The 14,084-nt window shown below is 56.7% G+C and overlaps 1 protein-coding gene and 1 long non-coding RNA gene across 2 annotated transcripts in view; one reads left to right on the top strand and one right to left on the bottom strand.

The window, feature by feature from the left end:
* LOC120381416 (zinc finger protein 271-like) overlaps positions 1-14,084 on the bottom strand; it is a 1,091,725-nt gene that overhangs the window by 173,648 nt on the left and 903,993 nt on the right. The gene's annotated exons all lie outside the window — the stretch shown is intronic.
* On the top strand, positions 9,143-11,955 carry LOC120381469. The gene is made up of 3 exons (XR_005588065.1): positions 9,143-9,227; positions 9,726-9,821; positions 11,894-11,955. It is a non-coding gene; the product is annotated as an uncharacterized LOC120381469 (long non-coding RNA).

Genomic DNA, 14,084 nt, shown 5'->3' on the forward strand with positions numbered 1-14,084 from the left:
GGGGTGCGGTCCTGGGGGGGAAAGTTGGGTGGGGTCTCAGGAGGGGGCAGTTGGGGACAAGGAGAAGGGAGGCTTAGATAGGGGCTGAGGTCCCAAGGGGCAGTTAGGGGCAGGGGTCTCGGGAGGGGGTAATCGGGGAACAAGGACCAGTGGGGCTTAGATAGGGGGTGGAGGTTCTGGGGGGCAGTTGGGGCAGGGATCTGGGGAGGGGGCAATCAGCGGACAGAGGCTGGGATTGAAAGGGCTCTGGGCTGCTGGCAGCCGCGGGGATCCCAGAGCCCTTTAAATCCCAGCCCCGGCTGGGAGTCAGAGGACTCTGGGCTGCCTGCAACCGCGGGGAGCCCAGAGCCTTTTAAATCCCAGCCGGGGCCGGGAATCAGAGGGCTCTGGGCTGCCCGCTGCGGCGGGGAGCCCAGAACCCTTTAAATCTCAGCCGCTGCTGGGATTTAAAGGGCTCTGGGCTGCCTGCAACCGCGGGGAGCCCAGAGCCTTTTAAATCCCAGCCGCGGCCGGGAACCAGAGAGCTCTGGGCTGCCCGCCGCGGCGGGGAGCTCAGAGCCTTTTAAATCCCAGCCGCGGCCGGGAATCAGAGGGCTCTGCACTGCCCGCTGTGGCGGGGAGCCCAGAGCCCTTTAAATCTCAGCCGCGGCTGGGATTTAAAGGGATCAGGGCTGCCTGCAACCGCGGGGAGCCCGCAGCCCTTAAAAACTCAGCCGCGGCAGGGATTTAAAGGGCTCTGGGCTGCCTGCAACCGGGGGGAGCGCAGAGCCTTTTAAATCCCAGCCGCGGCCGGGAATCAGAGGGCTCTGCACTGCCCGCTGTGGCGGGGAGCCCAGAGCCCTTTAAATCTCAGCCGCGGCTGGGATTTAAAGGGATATGGGCTGCCTGCAACCGCGGGGAGCCCGCAGCCCTTAAAAACTCAGCCGCGGCAGGGATTTAAAGGGCTCTGGGCTGCCTGCAACCGCGGGGAGCGCAGAGCCTTTTAACTCCCAGCCGCGGCCGGGAATCAGAGGGCTCTGGGCTCCCCGCCGCAGCAGGCAGCCCAGAGCAATCTGATTCCTGGCCGTGGCTGGGATTTAAAGGGCTCTGGGCTGCCTGCAACTGCGGGGAGCCAAGAGCCTTTTAAATCCCAGCCGCAGCCGGGAATCAGAGGGCTCTGGGCTCCCCGCCGCGGCAGGCAGCCCAGAGCCCTCTTATTCCCTGCCGCGGCTGGGATTTAAAAGGCTCTGGGCTGCCGGCAGCGCACAGCAGGGGAGAAACCTAGCTCCAAATATTGCTGGAGCAGAGCCCCTGTCTGTGAATATTCCTGGGGCTAAAGCCCCAGGAGCCCATATAAGTCGGCGCCCATGAACATGAGAGGAAAGAACAGAGGAGTGCAGACACGGATCCGAGAGTTAAACCCTCGAGCTTTTTTTGTCCCATACAGTTCTCATTCATTGACCTTGGTGGTCAGTGAAGCAGCATCAGCTTCTAGTGAGGCTGCAGAATTTTTTTCATGTAATTCAAAGCATCTTTGTATTTTTCTGTGCATCAGCTCATCGATGGCAAATTTTGAAGCAACATCTTACCTAACAGCTTTCTGACACTGAAATCACTGAATGCCACATTCCCTGCCACAGTGCTCAAACAAACCGATTCCCCACAGCTCCTCCATTCCCTGCAACAGAGCCCCACCCCAGCCCCCCATTCCCTCCCACAATGCTGAAACCCATCCCTCACAAACCCCCACAGCTCCTCGATGCCCTGCCACAGCCCTCAAACCCATCCCCCACAGACCCTCCATTCCCTGCCACAGCCCTCAAACCCATTCCCCACAGCACCATCACAGCCTCCCATTCCCTGCCACAGTGCTCAAACCCATCCCCCACAGCTCCTCCATTCCCTCCACAGGCCTCAAACCCATCACCCAGAGACCCTCCATTCCCTGCCACAGCCCTCAAACCCACTCCCCACAGCACCATCAAAGCCCCCCATTACCTGCCACAGTGCTAAAAGACATCCCCCACAACCCCCCATTCCCTACCTCAGCGCTCAAACCCATCCCCCACAACCTCCGATTACCTGCCACAGCCCTCAAACCCATCCCACACAGCCCCGTCACAGCCCCCCATTCCCTGCCACAGCTCTCAAACCCATCCCCCAGAGCCCCACCCCAGCCCCCCATTCCCTCCCACAGCGGTGAAACCCATCCCTCACAACCTCCCATTACCTCACACAGCCCTCAAACCCATCCGCCACAGCCGCCCATTCCCAGCCACAGCCCTGAAACCCATCCCCCACAACCTCCCATTACCTGCCACAGCGCTCAAAGCCATCCCCCACAGTGCCATCACTGCGACCTCGTTCCCTGCCACAGCGCTTAAACCCATCCCCCACAGCCCCATCACAGCCCCCCACTCCCTCCCACAGCTCTCAAACCCATCCCTCACAACCTCCCATTACATCACACAGCCCTCAAACACATCCCCCACAGCCCCCCATTCCCAGCCACAGCCCTGAAACCCATCCCCCACAACCTCCCATTCCCTCCCACAGCGCTCAAACCCATCCCCACAGCCACATCACAGCGACCTTGTTCCCTACCACAGAGGTCAAACCCATCCCCCACTGCCCTATCACAGCGACCTTGTTCCCTGCCACAGTGCTCAAACCCATCCCCCACAGACCCTCCATTCCCTGACACAGCCCTCAAACCTATTCCCCACAGCACCATCATAGCCCCCCATTTCCTGCCACAGTGCTCAAACCCATCCCCCACAACCTCCGATTACCTGCCACAGCCCTCAAACCCATCCCCCACAGCCCCCCATTCCCAGCCACAGCCCTCAAACCCATCCCCCACAACCTCTCATTCCCGGCCAGAGCCCTCAAACCCATTCCCCACAACCTCCCATTCCCTGCCATAGCGCTCAAACCCATCCCCCACAGCCCCATTGTTGGTGTCACTAGGCATAAATCTAGGTAACTCGGGAGGATGGCTTTGGGCCTATGTGACCCAAAGTACCTTTATGTAAAGTGCTTTTGTTAGCCTTGCTAAACTTTTGAAACCTTTTGTGTTATGTGCTAATTACTGGCAGTGGCAAGGCTGCTTGATACTAGATGTAGCCAATACTAAATAAGATAGGCGGAAAGCAGGTGCTGTAATTAAAGTTATATGCATGAGAACATAGCCTCCACGGTGGGAAAGTACAGATAACTGATCACAGAAGAGTTGCTAACGAGCTAAGGTGGTTTTTGCCAAGTATGACTTAACTGCTTCATGTGATTGCTATTGCAAAGTGTATTTGCTGCATGGGAATGAAAGGTGGGGGGAGAGGAGGAGTGTGGGGGTGATGGGAATGCTTAGCTGAAGTTATGTATAAAGAGAGGAAAACCGCTTGTATCGGTGTGCAGGATTTGAGATTGCTATGTCTCCCTTGCACCTTATCTGGGCTCAAATAAACCTGGTTTTTGCTTCTCCACCTTGGTGTGTTTATTGGAAGCGAAGCACACTGGGCAACGAACCACTGTTGCTGTTGCCTCGGGCCTCTGTGCCGGCAACACCATCACAGCCCCCCATTCCCTGCCACAGTGCTCAAACAAACCGATTCCCCACAGCTCCTCCATTCCCTGCAACAGAGCCCCACCCCAGCCCCCCATTCCCTCCCACAGCGCTGAAACCCATCCCTCACAACCCCCCACAGCTCCTCGATGCCCTGCCACAGCCCTCAAACCCATCCCCCACAGACCCTCCATTCCCTGCCACAGCCCTCAAACCCATTCCCCACAGCACCATCACAGCCTCCCATTCCCTGCCACAGTGCTCAAACCCATCCCCCACAGCTCCTCCATTCCCTCCACAGGCCTCAAACCCATCACCCACAGACCCTCCATTCGCAGCCACAGCGCTCAAACCCATCCCCACAGCCACATCACAGCGACCTCGTTCCCTGCCACAGCGCTCAAACCCATCCCCCACAGACCCCCATTCCCTCCCACAGCGCTCAAACCCATCCCTCACAACCTCCCATTACCTGCCACAGCCCTCAAACCCATTCCCCACAGCACCATCACAGCCCCCCATTACCTGCCACAGTGCTAAAAGCCATCCGCCACAGCCCCCCATTCCCTACCTCAGCGCTCAAACCCATCCCCCACAACCTCCAATTATCTGCCACAGCCCTCTAACCCATCCCCCACAGCCCCCCATTCCCTGCCACAGCGCTCAAACCCATCCCCCACAGCCCCCCATTCCCTGCCACAGCGCTCAAACCCATCCCCCACAACCTCCGATTACCTGCCACAGCCCTCAAACCCATCCCACACAGCCCCGTCACAGCCCCCCATTCCTGGCCACAGCGCTCAAACCCATTCCCCACAGCACCCCCATCCCTTCAACACCCCGCAAACCCATCCCCACAGCCCCACCCCAGCCCCCAGTCCCTCCCACAGCGGTGAAACCCATCCCTCACAACCTCCCATTACCTCACACAGCCCTCAAACCCATCCGCCACAGCCCCCCATTCCCAGCCACAGCCCTGAAACCCATCCCCCACAACCTCCCATTACTTGCCACAGCGCTCAAACCCATCCCCCACAGCCACCCATTACTTGCCACAGCGCTCAAACCCATCCCCCACAGCCACCCGTTCCCAGCCACAGCGCTCAAACCCATCCCCCACAGCCCCATCACAGAGACCTCGTTCCCTGCCACAGTGCTCAAACCCATCCCCCACAGATCCTCCATTCCCTGCCACAGCCCTCTAACCCATCCCCCACATTCTCCCATTCCCTGCCATAGCGCTCAAACCCATCCCCCACAGCCCCATCACAGCCCCCCATTCCCTGCCACAGCCCTGAAACCCATCCCTCACAACCTCCCATTCCCTCCCACAGCGCTCAAACCCATCCCCCACAGCCCCATCACAGCGACCTTGTTCCCTGCCACAGTGCTCAAACCCATCCCCCACAGACCCTCCATTCCCGGCCACAGCGCTCAAACACATCCGCCAGAGCCCCACCCCATCCCCCCATTCCCTGGAACAGCCCTGAAGCCCATCACCCACAGCCCCATCAAAGCCGCCTCGTTTCCTCACACAGCGCTGAAACCCATCCCCCACAGACCCCTCGATCCCTGTCACAGTGCTCAAACCTTCCCCCAAAGACCCCTCGTTCCCTGCCACAGAGCTCAAACCCATCCACCACAATATCCCATTCTTCTATGCCACAACGCTCAAACCCATCCCCCACTACCTCCCATTCCCTGCCACAGCACTTAAACCCATCCCCCACAGCCTCATCACAGCCCCCCTTTCCCTGCCACAGTGCTCAAACCCATCCCCCACAGCTCCTCCATTCCCTGCCACAGCCCTGAAACCCATCCCCCACAACCTCCCATTCCTGGCCACAGCCCTCAAACCCATCCCCTACAGACCCCTCATTCCCTGCCACAGAGCTCTCAAACCCATCCCCGACAACTTCCCATTACCTGCCACAGCCCTCAAACCCATCCCCCACAGCCCCCCATTCCCATCCACAGCCCTGAAACCCATCCCCCACAACCTCCCATTCCCGGCCACAGCCCTCAAACCCATCCCCTACAGACCCCTCATTCTCTGCCACAGAGCTCAAACCCATCCCCCTTAGTCCCACCACAGCCCCCCTGTGCCCTGCCTTAGCACTCAAATCCACCCCACAGTGCCCCCACATCCACCACAGAGCTGAAACCCATCCCCCACAACCGCACCGTGTGCTGCCATCGCACTCAAACCCGCTCCTCACGCCCCACCCCTCGTCCCCTGCCACAATGTTCAAACCTGCGGGCCGGCCAGAGCAGCGGGGTGTGTGTGTGTGGGTGGGAACGAACAAACCAGCGAACCAAAAAGAAAAAAGAAAAAAAGCTGCGGGGGCGGCCGAAGCAGCAAATGCTGCCCCTTGCAATCTGCTGCCCCAAGCACGAGCTTGCTTGGCTGGTGCCGGCCCTGGTGTTACCCCTCTGTGGCTGATCCCAGACTTTCCTCCTCTCTTTATTCTCTGAGCTGCTATCCAGACTCTCCCAGGGATCCTTCCTCCCACTCATTAGTTTGGCTGTTCCATAGTCTGCTGGGTACCAGGCCTTGCACAGAGAACTGCTAAGAGCAATGATTGAAGAGGGCAGCAGGCATCCGGCCATGAACACTTGCTAAGTGGCCCCCTCTAGGATTGAGCTCCCAATCCTGCTCAAACCACTGAGCTTTCCCTGCCGCCCAGCTTGGACCCAGCCGGCCACACTTTCCCGGAGCTGTCAGTGCAGGGGGAAGGAGCTGGGACTGTCAGCCAGAGCTCTGCAAGGTTGCATTTAAGCACTAACCGTGAAAACCAGGCCAGGCTGGGGACTGAGAGACTGAAACCCCTGTGAGATGCACAATATGGGCCTCTGAGAAAAGTAATTGGCTCCTTTCTAGGGAGACCCTGAGATACAGGAGGAGCCTCGGGGAATCAGCTCTTCTGTCCTAGGGACACTGGGGTTCCTGGAGGGATTGTCCTCACGGCTGTTCCATCCATGCTACCAAGTCCTTTGCAGCTGGGGTCTGGGGGAGGGGGGGGGGTTCTTGGGCGTGTGACTTGATCCTGACATGCTCTGCATGGATCAGGGGTTTCAGAGCAAATAGACCAGTCCCAAGACTGACCATTGGGTGAGGGGGAACATTGGGAGCAGCCTGTGCTGTGAGCTGCTGCCAGTGTGTGTGGACAGCAGCCCCTCTGCCCTGGGGTGGGGTATGTGGGGAGGAGGAATTGCCTCAGCAGAGGGGACGTAGGCAGGGGAGCAGGCAGGCCCATTAATGAGAGCTGCCTTGAGCCCAGACTCATGGCTGCTCCCCACTCAGTTCCAAGATGGAGCGGTGGAAGCAGATGCTGAGGAGGAAGGCTGGGCAGGTGGCTCTGGAGCCAGTAGGGAGCAGCGTCCGACTTGCCCAGGAGGAGAGTGGCCCCTCTGTCCCCGCGGGCGAGGAAGAGGCCAGTGGGCAGGCAAAGTGGAGAAGCTCCCTGACCTTCTGGAGGAAGAGGAAAACACCAGCTCCCTTAGCAGGCCCTGAGGCACCTTCTGGTCCCAAATGGAGGTGGCCCCGGGTGATGCTATGTAGGAGGGACCCAGGCGAGGGCAGGAGCCGGGCAAGGTGGCTCTGCGGCTTCCTTTCCCGGAAGCAGAGGAGCCAGGAGCCCAGCCCCAGGGCCCAGCAGGAGCTATCCACCAGCCTGGCCACCGAGGAGCCCCCAGCCAGCCGAGCAGGAGCTGGGCGGCTCCAGCATGGGGACCGGCAGCTCTGCCTACTCCTGAGGGGCCAGCACCTCCTCTGTGGGGTCTGACAGCCCTGAAGCTGAAGGCTCCCTCTGTGCAGGTGAGGGGAGACCCAGGGGACAGGGGGAAGGATGGGGGCAGTAGGGGACTAATAACACCCTGTGCCCATTGGGTCACCAAGACGCCAGGACTGAGACATGGGAGCCCCACTAACACCAGTGGGGGTGGCACAGCTGCACCCTGTAGCAGGGGATGCTGGGCAGAGTCCGGGGAGCTCCAGCCTCCCCTGATGATGTTGGGGGGGGCTGACGGCCACGGGGCCCTGAGGCTGATGGGCCTGAGGGTGTCTCTGGGAGGGGCAGGGTGCGGCCCTCTGTGCCATGGGGCTCCTTGTTGAGGATGGGGGACATTGAGCCATTTCTCTACACTGCATCCCCCCAGTGGCAGCAGGGATTGTCCTTTCTCCTGCTCTCCCTGGTGCAGAGACCCCCAGTGCCCAGCGGCAGTGGGCTGAGGAGGAGGAAGAAGAGAAGGAGGAGGAGGAGGTGTCCCCTGAACAAGACACCATCAGGGTCATCCAGGACTACCTCCAGGGCAGAGCTGAGGTACAAAAATCTTACAGCTGCGCTGCCCCTGAGTCTGCCCTGCCCCTTCTTCCATCCCCACCCACACAGGGGGGTCTTGTCCCAGAGAATCCATCACCCCCAATGGGGGGAACTGCTCCCTTGTTACCTGGCACCCCAAAGTGGGGGCATTTGTCTCACGCAGGCCAAGGTGTCCGCTCCCCACAGACACTATCCCAGTTACAACCCCAGTCTGTGCAGGGCGACACTGGTTTCGGGAAGCGGGGCGGCTTTCCCCGTCCAACTCCATGGGGTTCCTGAGCCATGGAGCTGGTGTAGGTGGGTTGGGGAGGTCCCTACCTAACTGTCTCTCTCTCTCCCCCCACCTCACTCCTAGTTGATGGCCAAACAGCTCCGCTTCCTCCGTAGTGTCCCACGTCTGTGCTTCTTGGCACAGCAGCAGGGGCTGAACACTCTGGAGCCCCACATCTCCAAAGCGGCCCTCGTGGAGAGCATTGCGGTGAGTGGGACCCCGTGTCTGGCCCCTGGGGCAAGGGACCCAGAAACGAGAGAAAGAGTTGGTGGGGCCAGAGGGGGAAGCAGAGGACAGTGGTTCCTGTGGCTGAGGGCTGGGGAGCAGGGAAGGGAGAGCTTCTGACACCAATCGGGAGCTGGCAGTGGGGGAATTGTAAGGCCGGAGGGGAGGGGAGGGGGAAGGAAGTTTGATGGATGGGAGGAATGGGGGGCCCAGATGGTTGGGGTTGGGAGTGACACTGGCTGTTTCTGCAGAGCACTTTGGCCTCCTCCCTGGAAAGTGCCTGTGGGTCTGCGGGGCCTGAGTCTCACATGCAAATTTATCTTCTTGGGGTCTCTCAGGAGCTGATTGAAAATCTGCCCATGGTGCCAGAGCCAACCTCCATCATCTCCAGCTCCATGGCTGCAGTTTGCAGCCTCAGGTACCAGGACCGTCCCATCCAGCTGCCTTAACCCTGGTGCTGATCGGGTCTGGAGCCGGGAGTCCCAGATCTTCTCCGGCCTAGATTACCCCCAGCTGTGGCTGTTCCCATCCCCCAGCAGAGGAGGCGGGAACGTCTCCACTTTCCTGGATGGGGGGTGATTTCACTCCAGGAACGTTACAGCGGCCATAGGGAGGGGATCACTGCGGGGGAGGGGGTCATGGCCATGGCAGTGCCAGCGCCACTCCGGTGCCGCCAAGGATAACACGGGCTCCTCTCTCCCCGCAGCAAACTGAAGTGGGTGGTATCCTGCCCAGTGCCCATCGTGAAGATGGTGTAAAGAAGAGCCCGCAGGAGGCGTGATTCCTGGAGCTGGAATCACGCCTCCTGCGGGCTCTTCTTTACACCATCTTCACGATGGGCACTGGGCAGGATACCACCCACTTCCAGGTAGGTCACGATCCTACTTCCCTGTCCCAGGAGCAGGAGCCGCCTCTGGTCCCTGCTCCCTTGGTTTGATGGAGCTGCTGAGAATAGGGGAGGAGTGAGCAGAGCTGGGAACAGGCCCGAGACAAACTGGTAGGGAGGGCCCCTTCCCTCCAGGGGGGATTGTATTACCCCTCTGTGGCTGATCCCAGCCTTCCCTCTCCTCATTCTGTGTTCTGCTGCCTGGACTCTCCCGGGGATCCTTCTTCCCACCCATTGCAGTTTGGCTGGTCCCTAGTCTGCTGGGTAACAGGCCCTGCACAGAGAACTGCTAAGGCCAAGGATTGAGGAGCCAGCAGGCATCCAACTAGGAACTCTTGCCAAGTGTCCTTGGAATGATGTGAATGGGAGAGGCCAGGATGTGCCTTTTGGGTCTGGCCAGGGCTCTCAGAGAACCCCCCTGGTCCCGTGACTGGTGTAGCCCCATGTCCCATGACTGACGGGTGTTCCCGCTTCTTGCAGGCTCTGCACAACACCTATTTACAGAGGCTGGACGCCATGGTCGGGTGCCTGCTCACTGAGACCCCCACCCCAGCTAAGCTGCAGCACCTCTTGGAGGTGAGTAGAATGGGCCGGTCTGGGGCGGAATTTCCCCTTAACCCCGTCAGGGGGCTGCAAAGGAGAGACTAGAAGAGTCCCGTTTCCGTTGTGTCCTCCCAGCTTGGACCCATGCCGCCCCACGTTCCCAGAGCTGTCAGTGCAGTGCAATGTTGGGACCCTTACGCCTCCTGGGGCGGGGGCGCAGGGGAGCAGAGGGAAGGAGCTGGGACTCTCAGCCAGAGCTCTGCACGGTTGCATTAAGCACTAACAGTGAAAACCAGGCCTGGCTGGGGCCTGAGAAACTGAAACCAACACCTGTGAGATGCAGGACATGGGACCCTGAGAAAAGTCACTGGCTCCTTTCTAGGGAGACCCTGAGATACAGGAGGAGCCTCAGGGAATCAGCTCTTCTGTCCTAGGGACACTGCAGTTCCTGTCCTCACGGCCACTCCATCCATCCTACCAAGGCTTCTGCAGCTGGGGTCTGGGGTCCAGGACATGTGCCTTGATCCTGACGTGCTGTTCATGGATCAGAGCACATGATCTGAGGGTTCAGAGCAAATAGACCAGCCCCAAGACCGACCATTGTCCCAGCCTGGCGAGACAATGACAGCTTGTGCCCAGTGGAGGACAGGACCAAACAGCTCAGCTTCCGCCATGCTGTCCCATGTCTGTGCTTCTTGGCACAGCAGCAGGGGCTGGACACTCTGGAGCCCCACTTCTCCAAAGTGGCCACGCCATCAGGGGCTCATTCACCTGCACATCTACCAAAGTGATCTATGCCATCATGTGCCAGCAATGCCTCTCTGCCATAGGTACATTGGCCAAACCGGACAGTCTCTATGCAAAAGAATAAATGGACACAAATCTGACATCAGGAATCATAACATTCAAAACCCAGTAGGAGAACACTTCAGCCTCTCTAACCACTCAGTGACAGACTTGAAGGTGGCAATTTTGCAACAAAAAAACTTCAAAAACAGACTCCAAAGAGAGACTGCTGAACTTGAATTAATGTGCAAATTAGATAAAATTAACTTAGGGCTTGGCTACACTTGCAAGTTGCAGCGCTGGTAGAGGCTTTCCAGCGCTGCAATTACACCCTGTCCACACTTGCAGGGCACAACCAGCGCTGCAACTCCCTGGCTGCAGCGTTGGCCGTACACCCAGGTCTGCTTGGGGTATAAGGGTTGCAGCGCTGGTTCTGCAGCGCTGGTCATCAAGTGTGGACACTCACCAGCGCTGTTATTGGCCTCCAGGGTATTAGGAGATATCCCAGAATGCTTTTAACTAAATTATTCCCTTTGTTTTGTTATGCAGCCTCTCTTTGTTTTGTTGTCAATTCGGAGCTCCGGGCTCCGTGCACCGCACCGGGAGCTGCTTATAGCTCCTGTTTGCTGTCATTAATCTGTAACTACTGTCAACAATGAAATGAGATAACCCCTGCAGGGGTTGAGTGTTTGCTTTGCTTGAGAGAAACGGGGGGAGGGGGCAGAGGGGAGTATGTTGGATGCAGTTTGTTTGCAGTTAACAGTAAGGGGGTGGGAAAATTTTCTGATTTTGCACAGTGTCGGTTCCAAAAATCCACTCTCTCTCTCTCCCCCCGGTCCCTGTCACACTGCCCCACACCCCCCTCTTTTGAAAAGCACGTTGCTGCCACTTGAACGCTGGGATAGCTGCCCATAATTCATCACTCCCAACAGCGCTGCAAATGCTACAAATGTGGCCACACTGCAGCGCTGGTAGCTGTGAGTGTGGCCACACACCAGCGCTGGCCCTGCACAGCTGGACGACCAGCGCTGCAACTACCAGCGCTGCAGATTTGTAAGTGTAGCCATACCCTTAGTTTTAAACAGAGACTGGGAATGGTTGGGTCATTGCACTAATTGAATCTATTTCTCCACGTTAAGTATCCTCACACCTTCTGTGGGTCATCTTGATTATCACTTCAAAGGTTTTTTTCTCCTGCTGATGATTGCTCATCTCAGTTGATTGGCCTCTTAGAGTTGGTATGGCTACTTCCACCTTTTCACCGTCTCTGTATGTATAAATATCTTCTTTCTGTGTTCCATTCTATGCATCCGCTGAAGTGAGCTGTTAGCCAGTGAGTGGCCCATCGAACGGACACTTAATTCACAATGGACCATGGGAGGCACCCATCTACACTGAACGGACTTTTCTGTGAATGTTCTATCTGACGTATCCTGCAAAGTATCCATCCTGCAATGACTGAGCAAAATGGGGCATGGACAGGGACTTGCCCATGTGACTCCAAGCTCCCATCTTTCACCTGTGATTTTCCACTAGCTGTGCTGAGGACTTTGAAACAATGGGTTTCCCTTCATATGGCAGAAGTTAAAAGAGGCCCTGGAAACATCTCCACTGTGCCTCTAGCCTGCTCCAGCCTCTTTCCTGCTCAAACATCTGGACTATGGACTTATACTAATGGGAGCATCTAACCAAGGGAGAGGAACTTCCAGTGACTTGGAAGCACCCAAAGACTTATCAAGCCAGCAGTTTATTCTATCACTGCTATAAGCCTGAACCAAGAACTTTGCAATTATTGTATTTGATTCCTTTAACCAATTTTAATTCTCACCTTTCTTTCTTTCTTTCTTTCTTTTTATAAATAAACCTTTAGCATTTAGATACTGAAGGATTGGCATCAATGTGATTTTGGGGAAATATCTAAGTTATATATTGACCTGGGTGGGTGGCTGGTCCTGTGAGATCAGAATATAGCCTCTTAGGGTATGTCTTCACTCCCCGCCAGATCGGCGGGTAGCAATCGATTTCTCGGAGTTCGATATATTGCGTCTCATCTAGATGCGATATCGAACCCCAAACATGCTCCCGTCGACTCCGGAACTCCACCAGAGTGAGTGGCGGTAGTGGAGTCGACAGAGGAGCCGTGGACGTCGATCCCACGCCGTGAGGACGGGTAAGTAATTCTAGCTAAGGTACTTCGACTTCAGCTACGCTATTCACGTTGCTGAAGTTGCGTACCTTAGATCGACCCCCCCCACCACCACCTAGTGTAGACCAGGCCTTAGTTGAAGACATTGATTTTAAAGAACCACTCATTTCTCAGTCTAGTGTTTTTGGTGGTAATACAAGGACTGGAATTCCCAAGGAAACTGCTTTCATGACTTCTTGTTAGCTGGTGTGGTGAAGCAGAAGTTTCCTTTGCAGGTTGAAGGGGAAAGGACGGACATTACTCATCTAATCGTAATCACACTGAGACGCTGAAGGAAGCAGAGCGAGGATGTGCTACTAGCAGTAATCCAGCCCAATGGGGAGGAGTTAAATATAAAGAAGAGGGTCATGTGGAGAACAGGGTTTGCTCTCAGAGCTTTGGAGAGAAAAGAAATCTGCCACTTTTTCTCTGTGAACTCCGTTTGCTTTTCTTGTTCCTTTCCGTTACAGTAAAGATACAGAGAATGGAAGTGGTTAAACTTCTCCCGAGGCAATGAATCACTTGGCTTGGTTTCCTCTCATCATTGCCAGTGCAGACAGGAGGGACAGGATTTGTTTTAAACGAGTCATGGACAGTTGATATTTTCATTGTTTTCTTTCTAAGCATTTAGCTTGGGGTCAGCCTCAGAGCCCAGTTAGTACTGAGGAGAATTAATCATTAAAGGGCAAAACCCTTCCTTAATGCAGAGTTAAGATTGGCTGGAGCAATATCAGCCCCTTGCAGAACCTCTGCAGCCGCAAAACTCAAACTTCTGAAAAGCAGGAGACGCAGTTACAGTTGCCTGCACCACCTTCATCCTGTCCTCTGTCAGCAGCGTCCCTTTAAAACACACACATTTACTCTACCAACACCCTGCTGGCTGAAATCTACAAACTGTTCACTACCTTTTACAGCCCTTCCAACCAGAGCTCCAACCCCATCTTGGCCTGACAAGGCCCAACCCCTGGGCAAATCAGACTGGGGTAAGGATTGGGCAGGGCCATGAGAGTGGCTGCAGAGCAAGACCCCTGACCCCTACTCAGATCAGCCCCACCTCACTGATCTCTCCTCACTCAGACACACTGCACCCCTCCCCAAATTCCTGAAAGCCTGGGTAGGGAGCTTATTTTCCTTGTGATGGTCTGAGCTCTCCCTCCCCACCCGGCCGCAGCTGGAGCTAAGATAGATGCCCCCTCCATTGCTCCCCTTTGGGAAACACAGTGTTAATTTAGATGAATCTGATAAGGCTCAGATGTGCAATGTCTGATCTCCGTTCACATTCTCCACAGTTCCAGCCCTTGTTGCTTATTGAAAGAAATGACTCA

The sequence above is a fragment of the Mauremys reevesii genome, linkage group 14 (assembly GCF_016161935.1).
Source record: "Mauremys reevesii isolate NIE-2019 linkage group 14, ASM1616193v1, whole genome shotgun sequence".
NCBI classification, from domain to species: Eukaryota; Metazoa; Chordata; order Testudines; family Geoemydidae; genus Mauremys; species Mauremys reevesii.